Genomic DNA, 25,124 nt, shown 5'->3' on the forward strand with positions numbered 1-25,124 from the left:
ACAATGGGTTTAAGATTCAAGAACATGTGTACTGTGTTCTAGAAGATGGATACTGCATTTAGCATCTGCCACACACTTGATTTTGTACTTGTGTATATAGCCAAGTTATCGTTATTCATTGTGCATTTATTCCTTGCTATCTTTACATTTTTCAATTATTTAAAGGACCAGTCAAAAGTTTGGACACACCTACTCATTCCAGGGTTTTCTTAAGTTTTAAAAACTATTTTCTACATTTTCTACCAAAAATGTGTTAAACAAATCAAAATATATTTGAGATTTTAGATTCTTCAAAGTAGCCACCCTTTGCCTTGATAACGGTGTTGTGGCTTTACTTTCATGAATCTGATGACTGTTATTTATCGAGTCAACTAACTATGTTTAATTGTTACCCAATTAAATTAATATTGTAACAATGAACTCATTAGGAATTTGGGACACCACGAGAGCTGTTGTCTATCTATCACATCCATAAAACAGTCAACGTATTAATCATAACCTCATATCATATCATCATTCTGAACAGTCGTAACCTCCTGCATCTGCAAAAACTCCAGTCGTACTTATGATTCAGTACTGCACAAATTGGTTTTATTATTTATTTACTAGCTAACTAAATGATAAGACAGGATAACATATACACTTAATACATTAGGAAAAGGTCCCTAGCGGACTGACGTAACAAATGGCGGCTTGTTACACAGGGAGAGAGAGAGAAAAAGACACTTATCGTTGATACATTTTAGAAACTATTCTCACAGTAATCATATCCTTTGCACATGAACCGCCACCCATTTGGAGTAAGAAATCATGAGCGTATTTATGTTTAAATGCCTTCGTTCACCGTGGATCTCTGTCGGAACCCTCACTCCTTAGGAAGGGTGTTGGGCCTTTCAGCGGCACGCTTGTGAGGCTCTGATTGTCCAAAAGGGTTCTCCCCTCCCCCGTCTTCTACTGTTGTTCTCTCTGGAAGATGCTCCTTGGAAGATAGGCTAGCCAGCTGTTTTGACAGTTCCCGTTGGTGATGAAAGGTGTAGAATACGGTGATTTGAGAAGAGTAGTAGAATAGAATGGTTTGAAGAGTAGTAGAATGGTCTCTCCTAAAATCAAATTCCCATCTTAACAAAAATACTTTCATTGCTCATATTTCATGCACAATGTAAAGGATTGAGACTTCATACATGTAGTGCATATACTTTTCAAGTTACAGTATTTCCTTTATAACACTTTTTATGACATCACAAATAACATCCTATATGACATTATTATTTTTTAGATCACCTCTGACCATTTCCCACATTCTTATGTTAGAAATATCGTTCCAGTATTCGCTTTAGAATATGTTAGAGTTTTGTCGGGAAAAGTCTCTGAAGACAAAGGAACATTCCTAATTTACGACAGGGTGTGAGCTGTCAACCCCCCAACAGCTCTCTCCTCCCCCTTCTGTGGATGAGAGAGAGGGTCTGGTTACTGTCATCCATTGCCAAGCTGACCTGACACATTCGGACCCACATAGGACAGTCATGACAACAGTTTTGCACACTCTTGGCATTCTATCAACCAGCTTCAACTGGAATGTTTTTCCAATAGTCTTGAAGGAGTTCCCACATATGCTGAGCACTTGTTGGCTGCTTTTCCTTCACTCTGCGGTCCAACTCATCCCAAACCATCTGAATTGGATTGAGGTCGGGTGATTGTGGAGGACACGTCATCTGATAAAGCACTCATCACTCTCCTTCTTGGTCAAATAGCCCTTACACAGCCTGGAGGTGTGTTGGGTCATTGTCCTGTTGAAAAACAAATTATAGTCCCACTAAGTGAAAACCAGATGGGATGGGGTATCGCTGTAGAATGCTGTGGTAGCCATGCTGTTTAAGTGTGCCTTGAATTCTAAATGAATCACAGACAGTCACTAGCAAAGCACCCCCTCACCATCACACCTCCTCTTCCATGCTTCACGGTGGGAACCACACATGCAGAGATCATCCGTTCACCTACACTGCATCTCACAAAGACATGGCGGTTGGAACCAAAAATCTCCAATTTGGACGCATCAGACCAAAGGACAGATTTCCACCAGTCTAATGTCCAATGCTCGTGTTTCTTGGCCCAAGCAAGTCTCTTCTTCTTATTGGTGTCCTTTAGTAGTGGTTTCTTTGCAGCAATTCGACCATGAAGGCCTGATTCACGCAGTCTCCTCTGAACAGTTGATGTTCAGATGTGTCTGTTACCTGAACTCTGTGAGGTGTAGTTAATTGACCATTTCTGAGGCTGGTAACTCTAATGAACTTATTCTCTGCAACAGAGTTAACTCTGGGTCATAGTGCTGGATGGTTTTCCAGATTGACTGACCTTCATGTCGTTTCTCTGCTTATTTGAGCTGTGCTTGCCAAAATATGGACTTGGTCTTTTACCAAATAGGGCCATCTTCTGTAACTTTTCACAAGGCACATCTGTTAATTGAAATGCGTTCCAGGTGACTACCTCATGAATTTGGTTGAGAGAATACTAAGCATGTGCAAAGCTGTCATCAAGGCAACGGCTGGCTACTTTGAAGAATCTCAAATATAAAATATATTCTGATTTGTTTAACACTTTTTTTAGGTTACTAAATGATTCCATATGTGTTATTACAGGGTTCCTGAGTGGCACAGCAGTCTAAGGCAATGCATCTTAGTGCCAGAGTGGTCACTACAGACACCCTGGTTTGAATCCAGGCTGTATCACAACTAGCTGTGATTGGGAGTCCCAATTGGCTCAGCGTCATCCAGGTTTGGCTGCTGTAGGCCATCATTGTAAATAATAATTTGTTCTTAACTGACTTGCCTGGTTAAATAAAAAATAAATTCATAGTTTTGATGTCTTCACTATTATTCTATAATTTAGAAAATAGTAAAATGAAAGAAAAACCCTTGAGTGAGTAGGTGTGTTCAAACTTTTGACTGGTATTGTATATATTTTTCTCTGCATTGTTGGGAAGGGCCTGTAAGGAAGCATACACTTGTTGTTTATGAAGCATGTGACAAATACAATTTGATTTGAATGTGTATGCTAATGCTACTACCAAATGTGTAGCCAAACCAAACACAGAATGAGAGCCGAGTCAAATTTAGCAACCAGTGGTCCAAATCAGTCTAATACGTCCACATTTCACACTCGTTGTTTGTGACAGCTTCACAAGTCAATAACATAAACCAACAGGAAACGGACACATCAGAAACAGAAAAGTTTCCAGTTGTCACTCGTTTTCTTCTCAGTTATCAGACTATCGCCCACATTGTGGCGACACGGGGGAGTAGGGGAGTAGCTGGAATACAGGGGTGAGGTCAGTCTGGCCGGGATGGGGAGGGTGTTCTCTCTGTCTGTCTGTGTGTGTGTGTGTGTGTGTGTGTGTGTGTTTTATTTCCGAGCCTTAACAGCAGCATAGGCCCACAGAGACACACAAAAATGAGAAAAAGCAAGCTTGAACCTTCTCACACATTCATCTCCCTCACCCTACTTACTACACACTGACAGACTTTCACCCTCACTGATAGCATGTCTCCATGAGGGTGTACGTGTGTCTGATTCCTGTCAGGCCCCTGGCCTGGTCTAGGAGAGTGATGTTAGCTAGTAGACAGAGAGGACACTAGCCATGCGCTGACACCACCGTGGTAGACTGCCTGAAGGTCTATGAACTGTGTGTGTGTGTGTGTGTGTGTGTGGACTAGGGAGAAGTAGCATGTGTGTGTGTGTTAGTAGTCTAGAGAGGGAGAGGCAGCACAGTGTGGGGCCTTGTAAGGATAGGTCTGCTCCTCAACCTGATATATGAATCTCAGCGAGGCCCTGGTGCCGGCCAGATCCACCATGTTGAGAAGAAGACTGCCTAATACCTCTCCATCCATCCAGCAGCAGCATCACATTCCTCCTTCCCTGTCTCTGGTGCCAGACAGGGATCAGGGGATGGACTGCTAAGATGGCTGAGGTCAGAGGTCAGACTATAGATGACAGGCTGTCCGCGAGGGTCTTGTCTGTCTTGACTGATCGATGTCTGCTTCATAGATTTATCAAAGGGTCTTGTCTGTCTTGACTGATCGATGTCTGCTTCATAGATTTATCAAAGAAGTTTCCATGCTCCTGTCCCAATAACAGCAGGCTTTCCTATCTGTCTGTCAGAGGAAGAGAATAGAGGATATATCAAGAGACCTTTTGAACTATGATGAAGTTATATACTCAAGGAGTCTGTCAGATACTCAGTGCATCACAAATCCGGTGGGCTGACCTGAATTACTGAGGATAGTCTCTGTCTGTCTTTCGATGTGGTGTAGTTCTGTACAGATTACATTACAAGACAGTCATAAGGAGATGTTTGGTCATGGATGCCTCTGCTGCTGCTGATAATGTTTCCCAGCCTATCCCTGCCACATGTGGTCTAGATGGGGTGGTGTTCTGGATTAGATCATGGATGGTTTGGCTGTGACGTACCCAGATTGAGGTCACCGTGTTCATGTTGGTCACTTTCCTGGAGTTTACCCCCTTAAATAGAGTTTCTGCAAATACAATATTGACACTGGACCCACTGGGGGCTCTGTTAGCTACTAAAACATATGTTTTTCCTCTGTGTCTATACTGTCTCCCTCTCCATATATGATCAAACAGGTTTCTGGTATTGTTTTCATTGTTGGTATTCTTTTATTTTGTGAGATTCTTATAAATCAGTTTGTGTGTGGGGTAGTTGTTTAAATTGGGCATGTGTATTTGGGCTGCCAAGCTATTCTTCACCCAGGTTCTCTGCTCTGCGATTAGCTGCTTTTCATGGCCCTGTGTGTTGGACAATGGGGCTCTTTGTGGGATGTCAGAAAAGGTTTGCTGTTTTCCGTCTGAGAAGCTTTCCATGTGACTCCATTTTCTTTCTTTCTTCACTTTTTAAAAGGCCTTTGAGTCTTTTTCTATTCATGCTTCAGGCCTGTGAGGTTGGTCTGGTCTCTCTGTAACATTAGTGTGTTGTTTGAAAGGTTAATGGGGACATGCTTAGCCTGGTGACCGAGGTCATGAAACAACCCTGTCTCAAACATTGAAGGCCTGTCTAGATTTTACTGCCCTGTTCGGTAATAGGAGGCTTATATAAAGAAGTGTGTGTGTGTGTGTAGGTCAGTCAGTGGAAAAAGGTATGTGTGTTTTGTCATGATAAGCCTAATTGGCCCTGTGGACCCCTGTGTTAGGTCTGCTGTGCCTGTGTGGTGGGAAATGCCCTCAGGACGTCACATACTCAGCAGCTGACTCGTCGATTGAGTCGCCCTGACGACACACACTTAGGTAGATTTAATATTTACTGCCAGAAGTCCTAGCTTGTTTAACCCTATTAGGGTCAAAAAGGGACTCTATTCATTGTGCAGATTTGGTAACGGCATTCTTCTTTTAGGGAAAATGGACCTAGCCAGACCAAACATTGGAATCAAAATAGACTAGCTCTTTCCAGTTCAGATTCACATTTTCAATTAAATGGAATTGACCACATTTCTGCTACTCTGGCAGTCAGTTTGCACAAGAGGGTGCTTGGGAGATAACAGAGACCGTTTGTTTCCAGACAGCTGTGGTGAATGGGAGGTGATCAGAGGGATGGCTGAGTGACTCTTCTCCCATCGGCTTCACTGTTTTTCCGTATAGAGGTGGGAAGGACCCCCCTCTGTGGTCACTGTGGAAAGGTGTGAACGGCCTGTAGTTAAAACATCCCTCATGTTTATGAGGTCCATGGGGGTGTGTAAATTAGGGGTTTGGGGATTTTTCAGAGCTGGGGGTGGATTGCAATTTGGCATCAGAAATATATAGCGTCTGTAACGGCTCTCGTCGGTGGAAGGAAGAGTGGACCAAGAGGGAAAGTGTTCATAATATTTATTTTCAAGAAACACTCAAACAAAAATAACAAATCCCAAAAAAATGAAAGCGAACAGTTCCGTCAGGCACAGACACTAAACAGAAAGAACACCCCACATAACCCAAACGGAAAATCACAACTTATATATGATCCCCAATCAGAAACAACGATAGACAGCTGCCTCTGATTTGGAACCACACTCGGAAAAACAACAAAGAAATAGAAAACATAGATTTTCCCACCTGAGTCACACCCTGACCTAATCAAACATAGAGAATAAATAAGGGTCTCTAAGGTCAGGGCTTGACAGTACACCCCCAAATGTGTGGACTCCGGCCACTAACCTGAACCTATAGGGGAGGGTCCGGGTGGGCATCTACTCTCGGTGGGGGCTCCAGTGTGGGACGCAGACCCCGCTCCGCTTTAGGCTCCCCCCACTTCGGTGGCGCCTCCGGTGCAGGGATCGTCGCCGGGACTTCTGGACCGTAGATCGTTGCTGCAAGCTCTTAACTGGGGTCCGTCGCTGGAGGCTCCGGACTGGGGACCGTCGCTGGAGGCTTCGTACGTGGAGCTGGAACAGGTCTCACCGGACTGAGGAAACGTACTGGAAGCCTGATACGTGGAGCTGCCACAACGTGTCCTGGCTGGATACCCACATTAGCACGGTGAGTGTGGAGAACTGGCACAGGACGCACTGGGGTATGAAGGCGCACTGGAGGCGCAGGATATACTGAGCCGTGGAAGCGCACTGGAGGTCTGGAGCGTAGAGCTGGCACAACGCGTCCTGGCTGAATACCCCCTGTAGCACGGCACGTGCGGGGAGCAGGCACAGGCCGCACTGGGTTGTGCTGGCGAACTAGGGATACCGTGTGTAGAGCTGGCACAGGATATCCTGGGCCAAAGAGACGCACCGGAGACCAGGAGCGCTGAGCCGGCACAATCCGTCCTGGCTAAATGCCTACTCTAGCACAGCAACTGCGGGGAGCTTGCACAGAGCGTATCGGGCTGTGGATGCGCACTGAAGGCACGGTGCGCAGAACCGTAAAACGTGGCACAACTCATTGTATTTACAGGGAGTTGGTTCTCGTTCACCCCTTAGTTCCGCTCGCTCCGCTCGCCAACCCGTATGCCCCCCCTAAAAATTTGGGGGGCTGCCTCTCGTGCTTCGGTCGTTGAGCTAACCCTTCATATAGTCGCCGTTCTGCTCTCGCTGCCTCTCGTGCTTCCGTCGTTGAGCTAACCCTTCGTATAGTCGCCGTGCTGCTCTCGCTGCCTCCATCTGCTCCCTTGGAAGGCGATACTCCCCGACCGTGTCCAGGGTCCTTCCCCCTCCAGGGTTTCCTCCCATGTCCAGTCCTCCTGGCTACGCTGCTTGGTCCTTTTTTTGGTGGGGTGTTCTGTAACGGCTCTCGTCGGTGGAAGGAGGAGTGGACCAAAACGCAGCGTGGAAAGTGTTCATGATATTTATTTTCAAGAAACACTCAAACAAAAATAACCAATCAAAAAAATGAAAGCGAACAGTTCCGTCAGGCACAGACACTAAACAGAAAAAACACCCCACAAAACCCAAACGGAAAATCACAACTTATATATGATCCCCAATCAGAAACAACGATAGACAGCTGCCTCTGATTTGGAACCACACTCGGAAAAACAACAAAGAAATAGAAAACATAGATTTTCCCACCCGAGTCACACCCTGACCTAACCAAACATAGAGAATAAATAAGGATCTCTAAGGTCAGGGCGTGACAGCATCTCTAACCTCAGCTCCATGTTTATGAAGAAAGAGTATGGGGTTTTAAATGACCAACTTGCCACTTATGAAACCCTTGTTGCAGTGAAATGACACAGTTAGTGGGTTTGCTGAATGAAACACTCGTTGCAGTGAAATTACACGGTTGGTGGGTTTGCTGAATGAAACCCGTGTTGCAGTGAAATGACACAGTTTGTGGGTTTGCTGAATAAAACACTTGTTGCAGTGAAATGACACGGTTTGTGGGTTTGCTGAATGAAACCCATGTTGCAGTGAAATGACACGCTTGGTGGGTTTGCTGAATGAAACCCATGTTGCAGTGAAATTACACGGTTTGTGGGTTTGCTGAATGAAACACTTGTTGCAGTGAAATGACACGGTTGGTGAGTTTGCTGAATGAAACCCATGTTGCAGTGAAATGACACGGTTGGTGGGTTTGCTGAATGAAACCCGTGTTGCAGTGAAATGACACGGTTGGTGGGTTTGCTGAATGAAACCCATGTTGCAGTGAAATGACACGGTTGGTGGGTTTGCTGAATTGAAACCCATGTTGCAGTGAAATGACACGGTTGGTGGGTTTGCTGAATGAAACCCATGTTGCAGTGAAATGACACGGTTGGTGGGTTTGCTGAATGAAACCCATGTTGCAGTGAAATTACATGGTTGGTGGGTTTGCTGAATGAAACCCATGTTGCAGTGAAATGACACGGTTGGTGGGTTTGCTGAATGAAACCCATGTTGCAGTGAAATGACACGGTTGGTGGGTTTGCTGAATGAAACCCATGTTGCAGTGAAATTACATGGTTGGTGGGTTTGCTGAATGAAACCCATGTTGCAGTGAAATGACACGGTTGGTGGGTTTGCTGAATGAAACCCATGTTGCAGTGAAATGACACGGTTGGTGGGTTTGCTGAATGAAACCCATGTTGCAGTGAAATTACATGGTTGGTGGGTTTGCTGAATGAAACCCATGTTGCAGTGAAATGACACGGTTGGTGGGTTTGCTGAATGAGCTAAAGTACTTCTGTGCTTCTCATTTCACTCCATCACCATAGAAAGATGGCAAGATAAATGGCAAGATAAATTAAAACATTCAACTAGTATTCCCCCACATATTTGAATTGGGATTATTTGATTTAATTTTGAGCCCATAATCACAAATCAAGTAAAGTAAAACAAACCACAGATGTATTTATGTTTCACAGAGGAACTGAGGGTATCTGGAATGATGTTCATCATTCACTACTCTAGATTATAACCATGAAATACGTTAAAATGAATGGGAAACCCCATCACATAATATATCTCCCAAATCAAAACGTGCAATGTTAGAGTAGCGGTACTGTAGCCCATAGAAATAGAATTACTAGAAGTGACGTCCCCATTCAAGTCGATGAGGCCATAATGGAATGCAATTCTATTTCAATGCTGTAACCTGCACAGTAACCAGTGCTGCTTTATCCCTGTCCTGTTTAGCATTTGTGGCACAAATACAATGCAAGTCAATGGTTCCTATTTTAGCATTTTCACGCTTCATATCCAAATCATGTATACTTTAGGATGGTTTGGACATGACGTGTGAAAATACTAATATAGGTACCATTGACTTGCATTGGATTTGTGACACAAATTATAAAAAGTTAGCATTTGAAACAGTGGCCAGGTAAACAAAACCAAAGCATGGGTTGCTGTCATACCTGCTCTATAGACTATTTTTTTAAAGCAGTCTCCTAATAACAGGAACAGCACCATCTAGTGGTCAGAACTAGCCAGGGAGCCTAGTGGTTAGAGTGTTGGGCTAGTAACCGAAAGGTTGCTGGATCGAATCGCTCAGCTGACAAGGTAAAAATCTGTAATTCTGCCCCTGAACAAAGCAGTTAAACCACTTTTCCCCGGTAAGCTGTCATTGTAAATAAGAATTTGTTATTAACTGACTTGCCTAGTTAAATAAAGGTTAAATACATCCAATAAAAATATATAATAATATCAGGATGTATTCAATGACTAATTTCTCTTAATTGGGGGTGGGGGACGAAACATCTCCAAATTCACTGAGAATACATTACATGGGATAAATGAACAATAATCCGAGGCGCAGCTCCTTACTACTTGTTAAACATAGAGAACTGATACTAAACTAAGCAAAAAAAGAAATGTCCTCTCACTGTCAACTGTGTTTATTTTCAGCAAACTTAACATCTGTAAATGTTTGTATGAACATAAGATTCAACAACTGAGACAATCTGAACAAGTTCCACAGACGTGTGACTAACATAAGTGGAATAATGTGTCCCTGAACAAAGGGGGGGTCAAAATCAAAAGTATCAGTCAGTATCTGGTGTGGTCACCAGCTACATGAAGTACTGCAGTGCATCTGCTCCTCGTGGACTGCACCAGATTTGCCAGTTCTTGATGTGAGATGTTTCCCCACTCTTCCACCAAGGCACCTGCAAGTTCCCGGACATTTCTAGGGGGGAAGGGCCCTAGCCCTCAGCCTCCAGACGTGCTCAATAGGATTGAAATCTGGGCTCTTCGCTGGCCATGGCAGAACACTGACTTCCCTGTCTTGCAGGAAATCACGCACAGAATGAGCAGTATGGCTGGTGACATTGTCATGCTGGAGGGTCATGTCAGGATGAGCCTGCAGGAAGGGTACCACATGAGGGAGCATGATGTCTTCCCTGTCACGCACAGTGTTGAGATTACCTGCAATGACAACAAGCTCAGTCCGATGATGCTGTGACACACCGCCCCAGACCATGACGGACCCTCCACCTACAAATCGATCCCGCTCCAGAGTACAGGCCTCGGTGTACCGCTCATTCCTTCGAAGATAAACGTGAATCCGACCATCACCCCTGGCGAGACAAAACCTTGACCTGTCAGTGAAGAGCACTTTTTGCCAGTCAACGTTATCTGGTGACTTACAACAGACCTACAAGCCCTCAGTCCAGCCTCTCTCAGCCTATTGCGGACAGTCTGAGCACTGATGGAGGGATTGTGCATTCCTGGTGTAACTCGGGCAGTTGTTGTTGCCATCCTGTACCTGTCCCGCATTTGTGATGTTCGGATGTACCAATCCTGTGCAGGTGTTGTTACACGTGGTCTACCACTGCGAGGACGATCATTAAACAAAGGCACCAAAAGTGTAAACACTTTTTCTGCTTTGCACATTGTTTGCAGTTCTGCAACACACTACAGACTGTTTCTTACATTAGACACTTCGTTCAAGAATGATATCTCTTGCAATCATATGGAAAATTATTCAAAAAGAAAAACATACCTGAAATTGGCATCACCCACACACACACATGAAAACATTCTACAGTAATTGAACCCCAATTAGTCTGAGCTTCACCACTACAAATAGACCTCAGATAAGCTCCCCACTTTTGTGAGAACTTTGCAAACATGGAGGCAGTGAGAGCCAGAGGAAGAGGTAGAGGAAGAGAGAGAGGAGTAGGATGAGGACGAGGACAAGAACGAAGAAAGGGACCAGGCAATAGACGGAGACATATTTCCGACGGCATTAGGGCCACTTTGGTGGACCATGTCATAAGTCATGGCCTGACGATGAGGGAGGCTGGGCAGAGTCCAGCCCAACCTGACTCGCTACATGGTAGCATCCATAATATGGACATTTAGACTGGAGAACAGGTATGTTGTCAACTTTCTACACAAGACTGTACCTATGTAATTTTTGCACATCATTCTGCATCACAGTACAATACAATGTAGTCCTACAATATTAAGTCTATGCTCCTCAGTGAACAAAAAAATAGGCATAGTGCTGTGAAGTACATGTAATACTGTTTTGATGTTACTGTGAAAAGTATGTAAAAAAATAATAACCTAACCAATGATGACATTCTTGCATTTTCTACAGAACTTCCAGACGACCTCCTGAGGGTTGAAGGCAATGTCTGTTCACCATGAACAGGAACTGGCCATTGTCAATCTAGTGTTTACAAACAACACCATCCGCCTACATAAACTACGAGAGCAAATCATCGCAGATCACACAACATTCCATAATATCAACCGTGTCAGTATGTCGACACTCTGCCGCATCTTGCGTCAACACCAACTTACGCTGAAGCAGCTGTACAGGGTTCCATTTGAGAGAAACAGCGTTAGTCAAAGACCTCCTTGTCTGTGGGGGCACCTGCCTTGCCTGTAGCTTGTAGTTTTTGACTGAATGTGTCTGACCCAACCCACCCCCATCCTTGTGAAAATGTAAACATTGTAGTTCTGTATTTTTATTAAACACCATATTCACGGTACAGTGTATGCATTTTCTGTTAGAGAGTCCTGGACTTTGAAATATCACCTTGTGTGCCGCCATTAGTCTGCAAGGAGTTCTCCATCACCATGCCACCCTCGGTCCCTACAATACTGCACACATAATCATATTTCTGGATGCATTACATAATGCAGTTGTACAGGACGGACCAGAGCAGCCCAGGTTTGTTCTCATCTGGGATAATGTTAGTTTCCACCAGGCTGCTCTGGTCAGGGACTGGTTCACCAACCACAATAACTTCACAGTTGTATACTTACCCCCTTACTCCCCATTTCTCAAACCGATTGAGGAATTATTGTCGGCTTGGCATTGGAAAGTGTATGACCACCAACCACATGACTGCCTGCCTCTAATGCAAGCAATGGAAGAGGCATGTGGAGACATTGAGGTGGGCTCAGTCCAGGGTTGCATACAACAGTCAAGGCGATATTTTCCCTGTTGCTTAGCCAGGGATGACATTGTTTGTGATGTGGATGAGTGATGTGGCCAGACCCTAACAGAAGGCGGGATCCATAAACCATCCACCCCATCCCTTTTATTATTATTTTTTTTTAAATTTCACCTTTATTTAACCAGGTAGGCCAGTTGAGAACAAGTTCTCATTTACAACAGCGACCTGGCCAAGACAAAGCAAAGCAGTGTGACAAAAACAACACAGAGTTACACATAAACAAACGTACAGTCAATAACACAATAGAAAACAATAGAAAAATCTATGTACAGTGTGTGCAATCCCTTACAATACTATTATTTGTTTACCATCGCACTGCAATTTTACTAATTATTTTTGTTTACGTGAGTTTACAGTAACATATTGTATTGATTACTGTACTGTAATTCTACTTTTCTTTGTGTTTTTGTTGTTGTAAAAGCCTGCAATGTCAAAAAATAAGCCATTTATATTTTTTGCTGAAGCCTTTCTATTTGTGTGTTCATTGGAATGTGAGTAGATGTAAGTCTTTATGAGAAAATGTACTACAAAGTACTAAAGACATCAGTGTGTTGCTGCTTTGAAAGAGTAATTAAAATGGTGCATGTGTGTATAATTTTGTTGCAAATTTACAATTTTGAAAAAGGATTTTTAGGTTTTGATTGCAGAGTTTCATTTTGCCATAGAAGTGAGATGTTTATCTCTAAGCGTTGTCTTATTTGGCTTGTGTGTAGAGTTTTGACACAATGAGTCAAATTCCGCAACAAGTTTGTAAGCAATCGCAAAAAAATATCATTTCTCAAGAGATTCAATTATATATCAACAAAAGCAGAAATGCCAATCTTATTTCTTTCTAGCAACAGAAATGATTCCAGAACAATCAGAAATGGTGGGTGTCAATCCTCTTGTGCTGTTTGAGGTGGAACGACCCTGAAACGAAACAGCAGTGTAGTGTATGTGTGGCTCTCTGCACCTGGGCCAGTTCTGTTGATTTGCAAGCCTCCTGCTCCACTGCACAGGACCAATGTCCTTTGGGAGGACATTTTTTTGCAGTGACATTAAGATCCGGTTCTGGAGATGGGATAATGTTTATCAGATCAACATTGGTGGGTGTGTAGTTTTTGTTCTAACTCCTGCTTTTGAAGAACAGTACTCAAGATGGGAGTTTGACAAAGAATGTTTTAACCTGGATGCTGGGTAGTTTTGGTAAATTGTTAGGAAACCCTAATGAGATGGGAACTGTTCCATAATTCTCAAAATAATACTTTCCAGTGCAGGTTCCTACCTCATTTAGTCATTGGATACAGCCTACTGTAGCAGCTTACTGGTTGTATGAGTGAGCGTTCTGCACAGTGCTCTCTCTCATTCAGCTCTAACTGTCCCAGCAGGCCCTGGTACTCTCATCATCCTCTGCCTGTCCCATAAGAGTAAGGAGATCCTGGACAGCAGAACTACACAAATGCTGTGTTTGTGTGAGTGCGTGTGTCTGTGCACGTGTGCCTGTGTGTAGTGCTGAGTGGATGACCAGACAAAATAGCAGTTGGGAGTCAGACAGTCTGTTTCCCGGTTTGGCGTTGGCTCTGATCGAACCGTAGGCCGTGTGTCTGACTGAAGGCCGTGTGTCTGACTGAAGGCCGTGTGTCTGACTGAAGGCCGTGTGTGTGACTGAAGGCCGTGTGTCTGACTGAAGGCTGTGTGTCTGACTGAAGGCCGTGTGTCTGACTGAAGGCCATGTGTCATGGCTCCATGTGGTGCAAAATAAGTTGTTACATTACAGTACTATTCAACTGGCATTCCCCTCCACAGTGGAATAGTTAGTCTGAAATAGCTCCAGTGATTCAGTCCAGTAATAATGTGACGATGCCATACTTGGTGACGGTCCCATTTGACAGTTTGTTGGCTTTGCTGACTGAAGACCGTCCTCTTCTACAGCCATGCATTTTCTTTAGTTTATTGGCGTCAGTTCGTCAAGGCAGTGCGGCAGTCAGTTTCTCAAAGTGGAAGAGAGACCGTTGCTGCTGTAGCTGTTTACTCATTGGGTTTTGGGCTCAGGATAGATCTCAATATCTGCTAGGGAGAGGTAGGAAGGGAGGTCAAGAGTGCCACGGGCTCAGTCTGGGTCACTACACTTGAGCTAATTCAGTTTCTCCTTATGTGAGGATTTGATTTAGAAGTGTAAACTCTGTGGAGAGTTAGTTGAGTGACTGTTGTTCAGGCAGTCCCATCCCTAGCTGAGGTTTGGACCAACGTTTTTGAAGGCTCCTTTACTTTATTATTTTGAACTGTTTGTGGAGCGGAGGTCCTCACCAGTGCATTTTCAGCAAACTCTTCCCTTGGCAGTTTTCTGGACTTAATTCCAGGTGATTCCTGCCTTGTTCATTTAAAGGCTCCAGTCCTGCTGCCCTTTCTCAGGTCTTTCCCTCATACGTAGACCTACCAGTTCCCTGGGAATCTGTCTGTGCCATACCATTCCCATTGCAGCCAGGGTTTACGACTGCAGATGGTGACTGCAGCCGCCTGCAGTCACCATCTGGTAGTCCAACAAAATGTGATTGTGATTTCTTGCTATTTAGTCAAAGCTGCATCTGTTTTTTCCCTGGCTGGCTTAAAACAATTATAATAGTGTTCAAGTGCCATAAGCTTTGCAGCTGGGAGGAAGACCATTAACTGTGGAATGGGTAAAAAGCTGTGTTTGGGTGGGAAGGGGACGAGAGGAATTTGGCTTCTGACTGCCTCTCTCTCGAACGTCATCATAAACTCTATTGGGTTAAGCCTGGGAAAATCAGAGGTAGACCAACAGTTTCCACCATTATACAATGCCCCTTCATTTAAAAAAAAAACTTATAAATAGTGGCTGCAACCAGCGGCTTATATATTGCTGATTTCAGAAGCCTCAAATTAGACAACCCTCACCAGCAACAGTCATTATACTGAGGAGTCTGTGATTATACTGAGGAGGCTGTGATTGTACTCAGGAGTCTGTGATTGTACTGAGGAGTCTGTGTTTGTACTGAGGAGTCTGTGTTTGTACTAAGGAGTCTGTGTTTGTACTGAGGAGTGTGTGTTTGTACTAAGGAGTCTGTGTTTGTACTGAGGAGTTTCTGTGTTGTGTGCTTGACACTAGCAGCCTAAATCAATTAGTTTAATTACTGCTGAAACCATCAGACTGGGGTTGGTTGGGATCGTTAGTGGGCTGCTGATTGGGGAGGTGGGTCTCGCTTCGGGAGACGCAGGAAAGCCACTAATGTTTTTCTTCCACCCACACTGCCATTCCCAGCAGCAGATTGCTCAAAGTCTCCGTACTAAACTTTATGCTGTTACATTTCAACATGAAAATATGATGCCAAAATGAACACAATAAATTTTTTGGGAAACTATGTCGAAATTAGGTCGTAATGAAAATAACCCTTCCTATGATTGCACCAGTGCAGGATTGTGGGTTTCTTGGCTTTGGTTTAGCTGACCCTAAACCAAACCTCTACCAGCATGTTTCTGAAGTATTGTGGCTGTCACCTCGATGCAGGCTATGACTACATAAGAGTTGTGGTGAATCTGCTGGCCAGTCTAGAACCACAGTGACCTCATTGCATCAGCCAATTGCTGCATGCCACGTCATCAACTGTGTCATTGACTGACAAATTGCTAAAACATATGATGTGGTTAGCTGATACGTAAAATACTTATCCAGGCGTTGTAAGATCTTACATGCATCCGCAACGCCTGGGCAGAGGATCGCGCCTTGTGACTTCACTAGTGAAAGTGGCCTATGTTGACCTTCTATAATTAGGACCTCCCTCTTCTGACTGACTCTCTCTGTGTCTGATGTAGATATTGCAGTGTTGACTTTCCCTTGAGTTCCTCATACACTCAATAACATTCTCTGTAGATTTGAAGAGCCTGGTGTTTACATTAAGCAACTGAAATGACTCCCTGTCCTCTATAGTATACCTCTCCTCTGTTCTGTCCTTATCCTCAGAGGGCCAGACGGTGTCCTCTATAGTATACCTCCCCTCTGCTCTGTCCTTATCCTCAGAGGCCCAGACGGTGTCCTCTATAGTAAAGTCCATGGAGAATAAGAGCAGCTCCTCCCAGCTGCTCACTGCACTGAGGCTAGGAAACACTGTCACCACCGATAAGTCTACGATAATCGCAAATTTCAATAAGCATTTTTCTACGGCTGGCCATGCTTTCCACCTGGCTACCGCTACCCCGGTCAATAGCTCTGCACCCCCCACAGCAACTTACCCAAGCTTCCCCAATTTCTCCTTCACCCAAATCCAGATAGCTGGGCTAGACAATCTGGACCCTCTCTTTCTAAAATTATCTGCCGCAATTGTTGCAACCCCTATTACTAGCCTGTTCAACCTCTCGTCTGAGATCCCTGCTGTGGTCATCCCCCTCTTCAAAGGGGGAGACACTCTAGACCCAAACTGTTACAGACCTATGTCTATCCTACCCTGCCTTTCTAAAGTCTTCGAAAGCCAAGTTAACAAATGGATCACCGATCATTTCAAATCCCACCGTGCCTCCTCCGCTATGCAATCTGGTTTCCGAGCGGGTCATGGCTGCACCTCAGCCACGCTCAAGGTCCTAAACAATATCATAACCGCCATTGATAAAAGACAATACTGTTCAGCCGTATTCATCAACCTGGCCAAGGCTTTCAACTCTGTTGAAAATTCAACAGCCTTGGTTTCTCAAATAACTGCCTTGCCTGGTTCACCACCTACTTCTCAGATAGAGTTCAGTGTGTCAAATTGAAGGGCCTGTTGTCCGGACCTTTGGCAGTCTCTATGGGGGTGCCGCAGGGTTCAATTCTCGGGCCGACTCTTTTCTCTGTATACATCAATGATGTCGCTCTTGCTGCTGGTGATTCTCTGATCCATCTCTACGCAGACGACACCATTCTGTATACTTCTGGCCCTTTGGACACGGTGTTAACAAACCTCCAGACGAGCTTCAATGCCGTACAACACTCCTTCCGTGGCCTCTAACTGCTCTTAAATGCAAGTAAAACTAAATTCATGCTCTTCAATCGCTGCCCGCACCTGCCCGCCCGTCTAGCATCACTACTCTGGATGGTTCTGACTACTCTGGATGGTTCTGAATATGTGGACAACTATAAATACATAGGTGTTTGGTTAGACTGTAAACTCTCCTTCCAGACTCACATTAAGCATCTTCCATCCAAAGTTAAATCTAGAATCAGCTTCCTATTTCGCAACAAAGCATCCTTCACTCATGCTGCCAAACATACCCTCGTAAAACTAACTCCCCTACCGATCCTTGACTTCGGCGATGTCATTTACGAAGTAGCCTCCAACACTCTACTCAACAAATTGGATGCAGTCTATCACAGTGCCATCCGTTTTGTCACCAAAGCCCCATATACTACCCACCACTGCGACCTGTATGCTCTCGTTGGCTGGCCCTCGCTTCATATTCGTTGACAAACACACTGGCTCCTGGTCATCTATAAGTCTTTGCTAGGTGAAGCCCAGCCTTATCTCAGCTCACTGGTCACCATAGCAGCACCCGCCCATAGCACGCTCTCCAGTAGTTATATTTCACTGGTCATCCCCAAAGCCAACTCCTCCTTTGGCCACCTTTCCTTCCAGTTCTCTGCTGCCAGTGACTGGAACGAATTACAAAAATCACTGAAGCTGGAGTCTTATATCTCCCTCACTAACTTGGACCTCTTTGGGCTAGGATGTTTGTTGACGTCTGGATGAGAAGCGTGCCCAAAGTAAACTGCCTGTTACACAGGCCCAGAAGCTAGGATATGCATATAATTGGTAGATGTCGATAGAAAACACTCTAAAGTTTCTAAAACTGCTAAAAATAATGACTGTGAGTATAACAGAACTGATATGGCAGGCGAAAACCCGAGGACAAACCATCCAGAAAAGAAAAAAGATTCAGCCCACCACTTATTCCAATGGCTGTCATTTTTTATATGAAGGGAAAACGTACCAGATTGCAGTTCCTAGGGCTTCCACTAGATGTCAACAGTATTTAGAAAGAGTGTCAGGAAAAATTAGCTAGAATTTGTAGTTTTTCTAAGTGGCTCCCATTTTGGCTGTAGTGTTTTCATGCATGTGGATGAGAGCGTGTACTTGGTTGTTTATCTCTGGTAAAGACAATAACGATTCTCCATCTTAAATTTGATAGTTTATTTACGTATTAGGGTACCTGAGGTTTGATTCTAAACGTTATTTGACTTGTTTGGAGAAGTTTGGTAGCATTTGAGATTCATTTTGTATGCATTTTGAAGGAGGGAAACCAGGGGATTATTGAATGAAGCGCGCCAGCTAAACTAAGTTTTTGGGGATATAAAGAAGGACTTTATCGAACAAAAGGACCATTTGTGATGTAGCTGGGACCTTTTGGAGTGCCAACAGAAGAAGATCTTCAAAGGTAAGGCATTTATTTTATCGCTATTTCTGACTTTCTTGGTGCACCTGCCTGGTTGGAAAATGTTTTTAATGCTTTTGTGTACTGGGCGCTGTCCTCAGATAATCACATGGTGTGCTTTCGCCGTAAAGCCTTTTTGAAATCTGAGACAGCGGCTAGATTAACAAGAAGTTAAGCTTTTTTCTGATGTATGACACTTGTATTTTCATGAATGTTAAATATGACTATTTCTGTCATTTGAATTTTGCGCTCTGCAATTTCACCGGAAGTTGTCGAAATGGGACACTAGCGTCCCACTGATCCGCAATAAGTTTTAAGCATCAGCTGTCAAAGCAGCTTACCAATCATTGCACCTGTACACAGGCCATCTGTAAATAGCCCACCCAACTACCTCATCCCCATATATTTTTTTCTCCTTTGCACCCCAGTGTCTATACTTGCACATTCATGTTCTGCACATCTATCACTCCAGTGTTTAATTTCTAAATTGTAATTATTTCACCACTATGGCCTATTTATTGCCTTACCTCCCTAATCTTACTACATTTGCACACACTGAATATAGATTTTCTATTCTGTTATTGACTGTACGTTTGTTTATCCCATGTGTAACTCTGTGTTGTTTGTGTCACACTGCTTTGCTTTGTCTTGGCCAGGCCGCAGTTGTAAATGAGAACTTGTTCTCAACTGGCCTACCTGGTTAAATAAAGGTGAAATATAAAAAATAGTATACCTCTCCTCTGCTCTGTCCTTATCCTCAGAGGGCCAGACAGTGTCCTCAGTCTCTGTATGCAAAGCCGTTTCTAAATCACAATTCAAACTCTAGCTAGACTGATCCCCTGCCAGATAAAGGCCCATTAAATACTAATTATTCCTTATTTAGAATACTTTCAGATCACTATCAATGTGTTATTGTGTGTGTGTGGGTGTGTGTGTGTGTGTGTGAGAGAGAGAGGTGAAAAAACACACCCCTGTTTCCAGTTTGCTGATTAAAGCACCTCCCCCTTGTTGACTTTTTTCCCTTTGAAATGATGCCACCACAGAATACTTTTAGCATGTATTCAGATCAGATTCGCAATAGATGTAGTAAGCCTACTTTCTTTGGCATTTGGGCTATTAAAGGGATAATCCACCCCTATAAATAAAAATCATAAAACTCCTGTCAATTTGGTGACAGTCTATGTTCTGTCAGTGGGTAAAAAAATGAAATCCCTATGATTTAACTTCTAAGTGGTCTGACTGTGAAAATCAGGAAATCGTGTAGGAACAGCGTCATAGCTACATCATTCTCGTCACTGGAGATGGGGGTATAACACACGATCACATTTCATGATGCTTTTAAAACAATGACATGCTCTTCAGATCACCACATCAGCCAATAGATGGTATGGGCATACTAGAACACATCCATCCACCTATATCGTCATGACAATGTATATATTTCGCTTAGATGTGCTCAATCTAAACAGTGTACCAAATTATTCAACTGTTTCTCCTTCAAGTACCATCTTGCAATGCGCCCTGTGTATCTGTGGGAGACAGAGATATTACAGAAAGGAGGAGATCGGTATCCCATTGGGCAATGAATGGAGAAATGTCCCACCCAACTGACTGACCCATCGCATTCACGTTGTAATGCTGCGTCACGTGGTTACTAAGCTAATCGTCACGTAATCCCATCTCAGTGTCAGGGTAGGAGTCGAGAAACCTGCCTATTTTCCTCAAGGTAGTCAGCCAGCACAGAAAGCGAGCGCATTGCATTGTAGTAGGCTTGAGCTGCAACAGATTTCCCAAAACAATGTCCACATGTTTCTACCAACCTTGTTATAATGACAAAATGAAACATTTGTTCATAACATTTGTTTTCACATATTAGTGTTATTTATAGGAATTAGTGGTTTGGGCTGGATTATCCCTTCAATGAACAAGTGATGAACCATAGAATATGCTATGAAGTGAACACTCTAGTGTCTAACTTCATATCTGCGTGAGTGTGAAGAGAGAGAGAGAGCCTGTCAGCTTTCTCATCTTGGGAATCCATGATGGCAAAGGTTCTCTGTGATCTACATTATTCTACAGCCAGAGCTCCATTGTCTACTCTTCTGGGAGCTACCCTCCTCAGTCTAAACCCAGGGCCAGAGCACTTGGACTCTCTCGCTCTCTCTCCCCCAAATTTTATTTTCCCTCTTCCAAAACAAACCAAGGATTTCTGCCAAAGCTTTGACTTGGGTTTGGCCTGCACTTTATCTCTTCTATACCCTCAGCTTTATGACCTGGCCCCCTGTTTGGCCTCAGTTTTGAACACCATAAGGCCTGGCTGACTCCAACTTCTTCTCTGTACTCCAATAGTCTCTTCTACCAAACCTTATTTCTATGTAAAAAGACCCATCTATAATTCCTAACCAAGATGGGAACGTGTCGTGGCTCTACCAAAGCAGTGCAGTCTGACTAGGATGAAAGTATGGTTTCACCAAGGCTGGTTTCTGAAATGACGGTGGATCGTCTTGAGTCTGGACTGGAAATTGTTGAGTAGTTGTCCCCCGAGGGAAGATATTTAAATTTAGCGATAACGTAAACTACCATGCATCATTGGGTGACTGACCTGGAGCAGGAAAGGGTGTGCTCTTCCTGTGTTTAGGAAGACCCCTCTAGGCTCTACTCTACACTCACTGCCCTCATCTCTTCTGTTTTCTGCCCACTTCACTGTCCAGCACCATACCAGTGATGATGATGGGATAATTGGAGCCTCGATGAGGTAATGACTACACTGTGCTGGTTCAGCCAGACTGTCTACTGGAAAAAATGTCTGTCAGTTGAGCCATGGCAATATGTCCTGGTTCAGTGGATTGTCTAAAAGTTCTCATTACCTGGCTGTTTTGGGTTTCCTCTGTCATTGAATATTCTGTCCCAGTGATTTTTAACCTGGTTAGCTGTTCCTCACACTCCCCTGTAAGACCACTCGTTGCTGGTAGATCTGCTGAAGGGGTTTCCGTGTTACAGCAGCTATATGTCTGTAACAGTCCTGGTTTTGCATTTAGCTCACTTCAGGGTTATAGCAGCTAGATATCTGTACCAGTCCTGGCTTTGCTATTAGTTTACTGCAGGGTTAAGTGGTTTAGCTAGATGTCTGTCTAAAGGGCCATACAGCTGTGGAAACAACAGAGTGACCCCACTTAGGCCTTCTGCTTTCTTGTTATCCCATCGAATTTGCCCCACAGAGATCGCATGTGTGTGTGTGACCGAGAGAGGGAGAGAATGTCTTGTGCACACATTACAGCAACAATTGCACATGGTTACAATGTTATGTGATATAGTACTGTACTAGAACCTGTTAGAATGTTGGAAGTAGGGGTATAGCTTTGTGAGCAGTGAGTTGTATATACAGTGCATTCGAAAAGTATTCAGACCCCTTGACTTTTTCCACATTTTGTTACATTACAACCTTATTCTAAATTGATTCAATTGTTCCCCCCCTCATCCATCTACACACAATACCCAAAAGTACAAGGCCAAAATAGTTTTTTAGAAATGTTTGCAAATGTATAAAAAAAATTAAACGGAAATATCACATTTACGTAAGTATTCAGACACTTTACTTAGTACTTTGTTGAAGCACTATTGGCAGCAATTACGGCCTTGAGTCTTCTTGCGCGTGACGCTACAAGCTTGGCACCCCTGTATTTTGGAAATTTCTCCCATTCTTCTCTGCAGATCCTCTCAAGCTCTGTCCGGTTGGATTGGGAGTGTCGCTGCACAGCTAATTTCAGGTCTCTTGAGAGATATTTGATCGGGTTCAAGTCCGGGATCTGGCTGGGCCACACAAGGACTTTTACATTCTTGTCCTGAAGCCACTCCTGCGTTTTCTTGGCTGTGTACTTGGGGTTGTTGTCCTCTTGATAGGTAAAACCTTAGCCCCAGTCTGAGGTACTGAGTACTCTGGAGCAGTTTTTCATCAAGGATCTCCTCTGTATTTTTCTTCATTCATCTTTCCCTCGATGCTGACTAGTCTTCCATGCGCTGTCGCTGAAAAACATTGCCACATAATGATGCTTCACAGTAGGAATGGTGCCAGGTTCCCTCCAGACGTGACACTTGGCATTCAGGCCAAATAGTTCAATCTTGGTTCCATCAGACCAGAGAATCTTGTTTCTCATGGTCTGAGAGTCTTTTAGGTCTAGGTGCCTTTTGGCAAATTCCAAGCGGGCTGTCATGTGCCTTTTACTGAGGAGTGACTTCCGTCTGGCCACTCTACCATAAAGGCCTGATTTGGGTAGTGCTGCAGAGATGATTGTACTTCTGGAAGTTTCTCCCATCTCCACAGAGAAACTCTGGAGCTCTGTCAGAGTGACCATCGGGTTCTCGGTCACCTCCCTGACCAAGGCCCTTCTCCCCCGATTTCTCAGTTTGGCCAGGCAGCCAGCTCTAGGAAGAGTCTTGGTGGTTCCAAACTTCTTCCATTTAAGAATGATTGAGGCCACTGTGTTCTTGCGGACTTTCAATGCTGCAGAATTTTTTTTGGTACCCTTCTCCAGATCTGTGTCTCAACACAATCCTGCCTCGGAGCTCTACGGACAATTACTTCGACCTCATGACTTGGTTTTTGCTCTGACGTGCTCTGTCAACTGTGGGACCTTATATAGACAGGTGTTTGCCTTTACAAATCATGTCCAATCAATTGAATTTACCACAGGTGGACTCCAATCAAGTTGTAGAAACATCTCATGGATGATCAATGGAAACAGGATGCACCTGAGCTCAATTTCGAGTCTCATAGTAAAGGGTCTGAATACTTACAGTAACAATCAAAAGTTTGCACACACCTACTCATTCAAGGGTTTTTCTTTATTTGTACTATTTTCTAAATTGTAGGATAATAGTGAAGACATCAATACTATGAAATAACACATATGGAATCATGTAGTAACCATAAAGTGTTTATCAAATCTAAATATTTTATATTTATATTTCTCTTGGCATCCTCTCAACCAGCTTCATGAGGTGGACACTTGGAATGCATTTCAATTAACAGGTGTGTTTTGTTAAAAATTAATTTGTGGAATTTATTTCCTTAATGCATTTGAGCCGATCAGTTGTGTTTTGACAAGGTAAGGGTCGATTACAGAAGATAGCCCTATTTGGTAAAATACCAAGTCCATATTATGGCAAGAACAACTCATGTAAGCAAAGAGAAACGACAGTCCATAATTTCTTTAATACATGAAGGTCAGTCAATCTGGAAAATGCCAAGAACTTTGAAAGTTTCTTCAAGTGCAGTCGCAAAACCCATCAAGCGCTATGATGAAACTGGCTCTCATGAGGACCGCCACAGGAAAGGAAGACCCAGAGTTACCTCTGCTGCAGAGGATAAGTTCATTAGAGTTAACTGCACCTCAGATTGCAGCCCAAATAAATGCTTCACTGAGTTCAATTAACAGACACATCTCAACATCACCTGTTCAAAGGAGACTGCGTGAATCAGGCCTTCATGGTCGAATCGCTGCAAAGAAAGCACTACTAAAGGACACCAATAAGAAGAAGAGACTTGCTTGGGCCAAGAACATGAGCAATGGACATTAAAAAGGTGGAAATCTGTCCTTTGGTCTGATGAGTCCAATTTTTAGATGTTTTATTTTTTTTGGTTCCAATGTCTTTGTGAGACACAGAGTAGGTGAACAGATGAAGTCCGCATGTGTGGTTCCCACCGTGAAGCATGGAGGAGGAGGTGTGATGGTGCTTTGCTAGTGACACTGTCAATGATTTATTTCGAATTCAAGGCACGCTTAACCAGCATGGCTACCACAGCATTCTGCAGCGATACACCATCCCATCTGGTTTGTGCTTAGTGGGACAATCCTTTGTTTTTCAACAGGACACTGACCCAACACACCTCCAAGATGTGTAAGGGCTATTTGGCCAAGAAGGAGAGTGATGGAGTGCTGCATCAGATGACCTGACCTCCACAATCACCTGACCTCAACCCAATTGAGATGGTTTGGGATGAGTTGAACCACAGAGTGAAGGAAAAGCAGCAAGCAAGTGCTCAGCATATGTGGGAATTCCTTCAAGACTGTAGGAAAAGCATTCCTCATGAAGTTGTTTGAGAGAATGCCAAGAGTGTGCAAAGCTGTCATCAATGCAAAGGGTGACTACTTTGAAGATTCTAAAATCGAAAATACTGTATATTTGGATTTGTTTAACACTTTTTTTAGTTACTACATGATTCCATATGTGTTATTTCATAGTTTTGATGTCTTCACTATTATTCTTCAATGTAGAAAATAGTAAAAATTAATAAATGCGTCGGTGTCTAAACTTTTGACTGGTACTGTATATAAAAAAGTTATTTCAGTTATTTTGTTATAAATTA

At 43.6% G+C, this 25,124-nt stretch overlaps 1 protein-coding gene and 1 long non-coding RNA gene across 2 annotated transcripts in view; one reads left to right on the plus strand and one right to left on the minus strand.

Moving 5' to 3' along the window:
• LOC110532566 (integrin alpha-5) overlaps window positions 1–25,124 on the plus strand; it is an 88,197-nt gene that overhangs the window by 3,592 nt on the left and 59,481 nt on the right. The gene's annotated exons all lie outside the window — the stretch shown is intronic.
• LOC149981304 (uncharacterized) lies at window positions 2,814–6,081 on the minus strand. The gene is made up of 2 exons (XR_016483396.1): window positions 2,911–6,081; window positions 2,814–2,862 (listed from the first exon to the last, which is right to left on the minus strand). It is a non-coding gene; the product is annotated as an uncharacterized LOC149981304 (long non-coding RNA).

Source organism: Oncorhynchus mykiss, chromosome 9, assembly GCF_057628025.1.
Source record: "Oncorhynchus mykiss isolate SJ-2025 chromosome 9, ASM5762802v1, whole genome shotgun sequence".
Classification (NCBI taxonomy): Eukaryota; Metazoa; Chordata; class Actinopteri; order Salmoniformes; family Salmonidae; genus Oncorhynchus; species Oncorhynchus mykiss.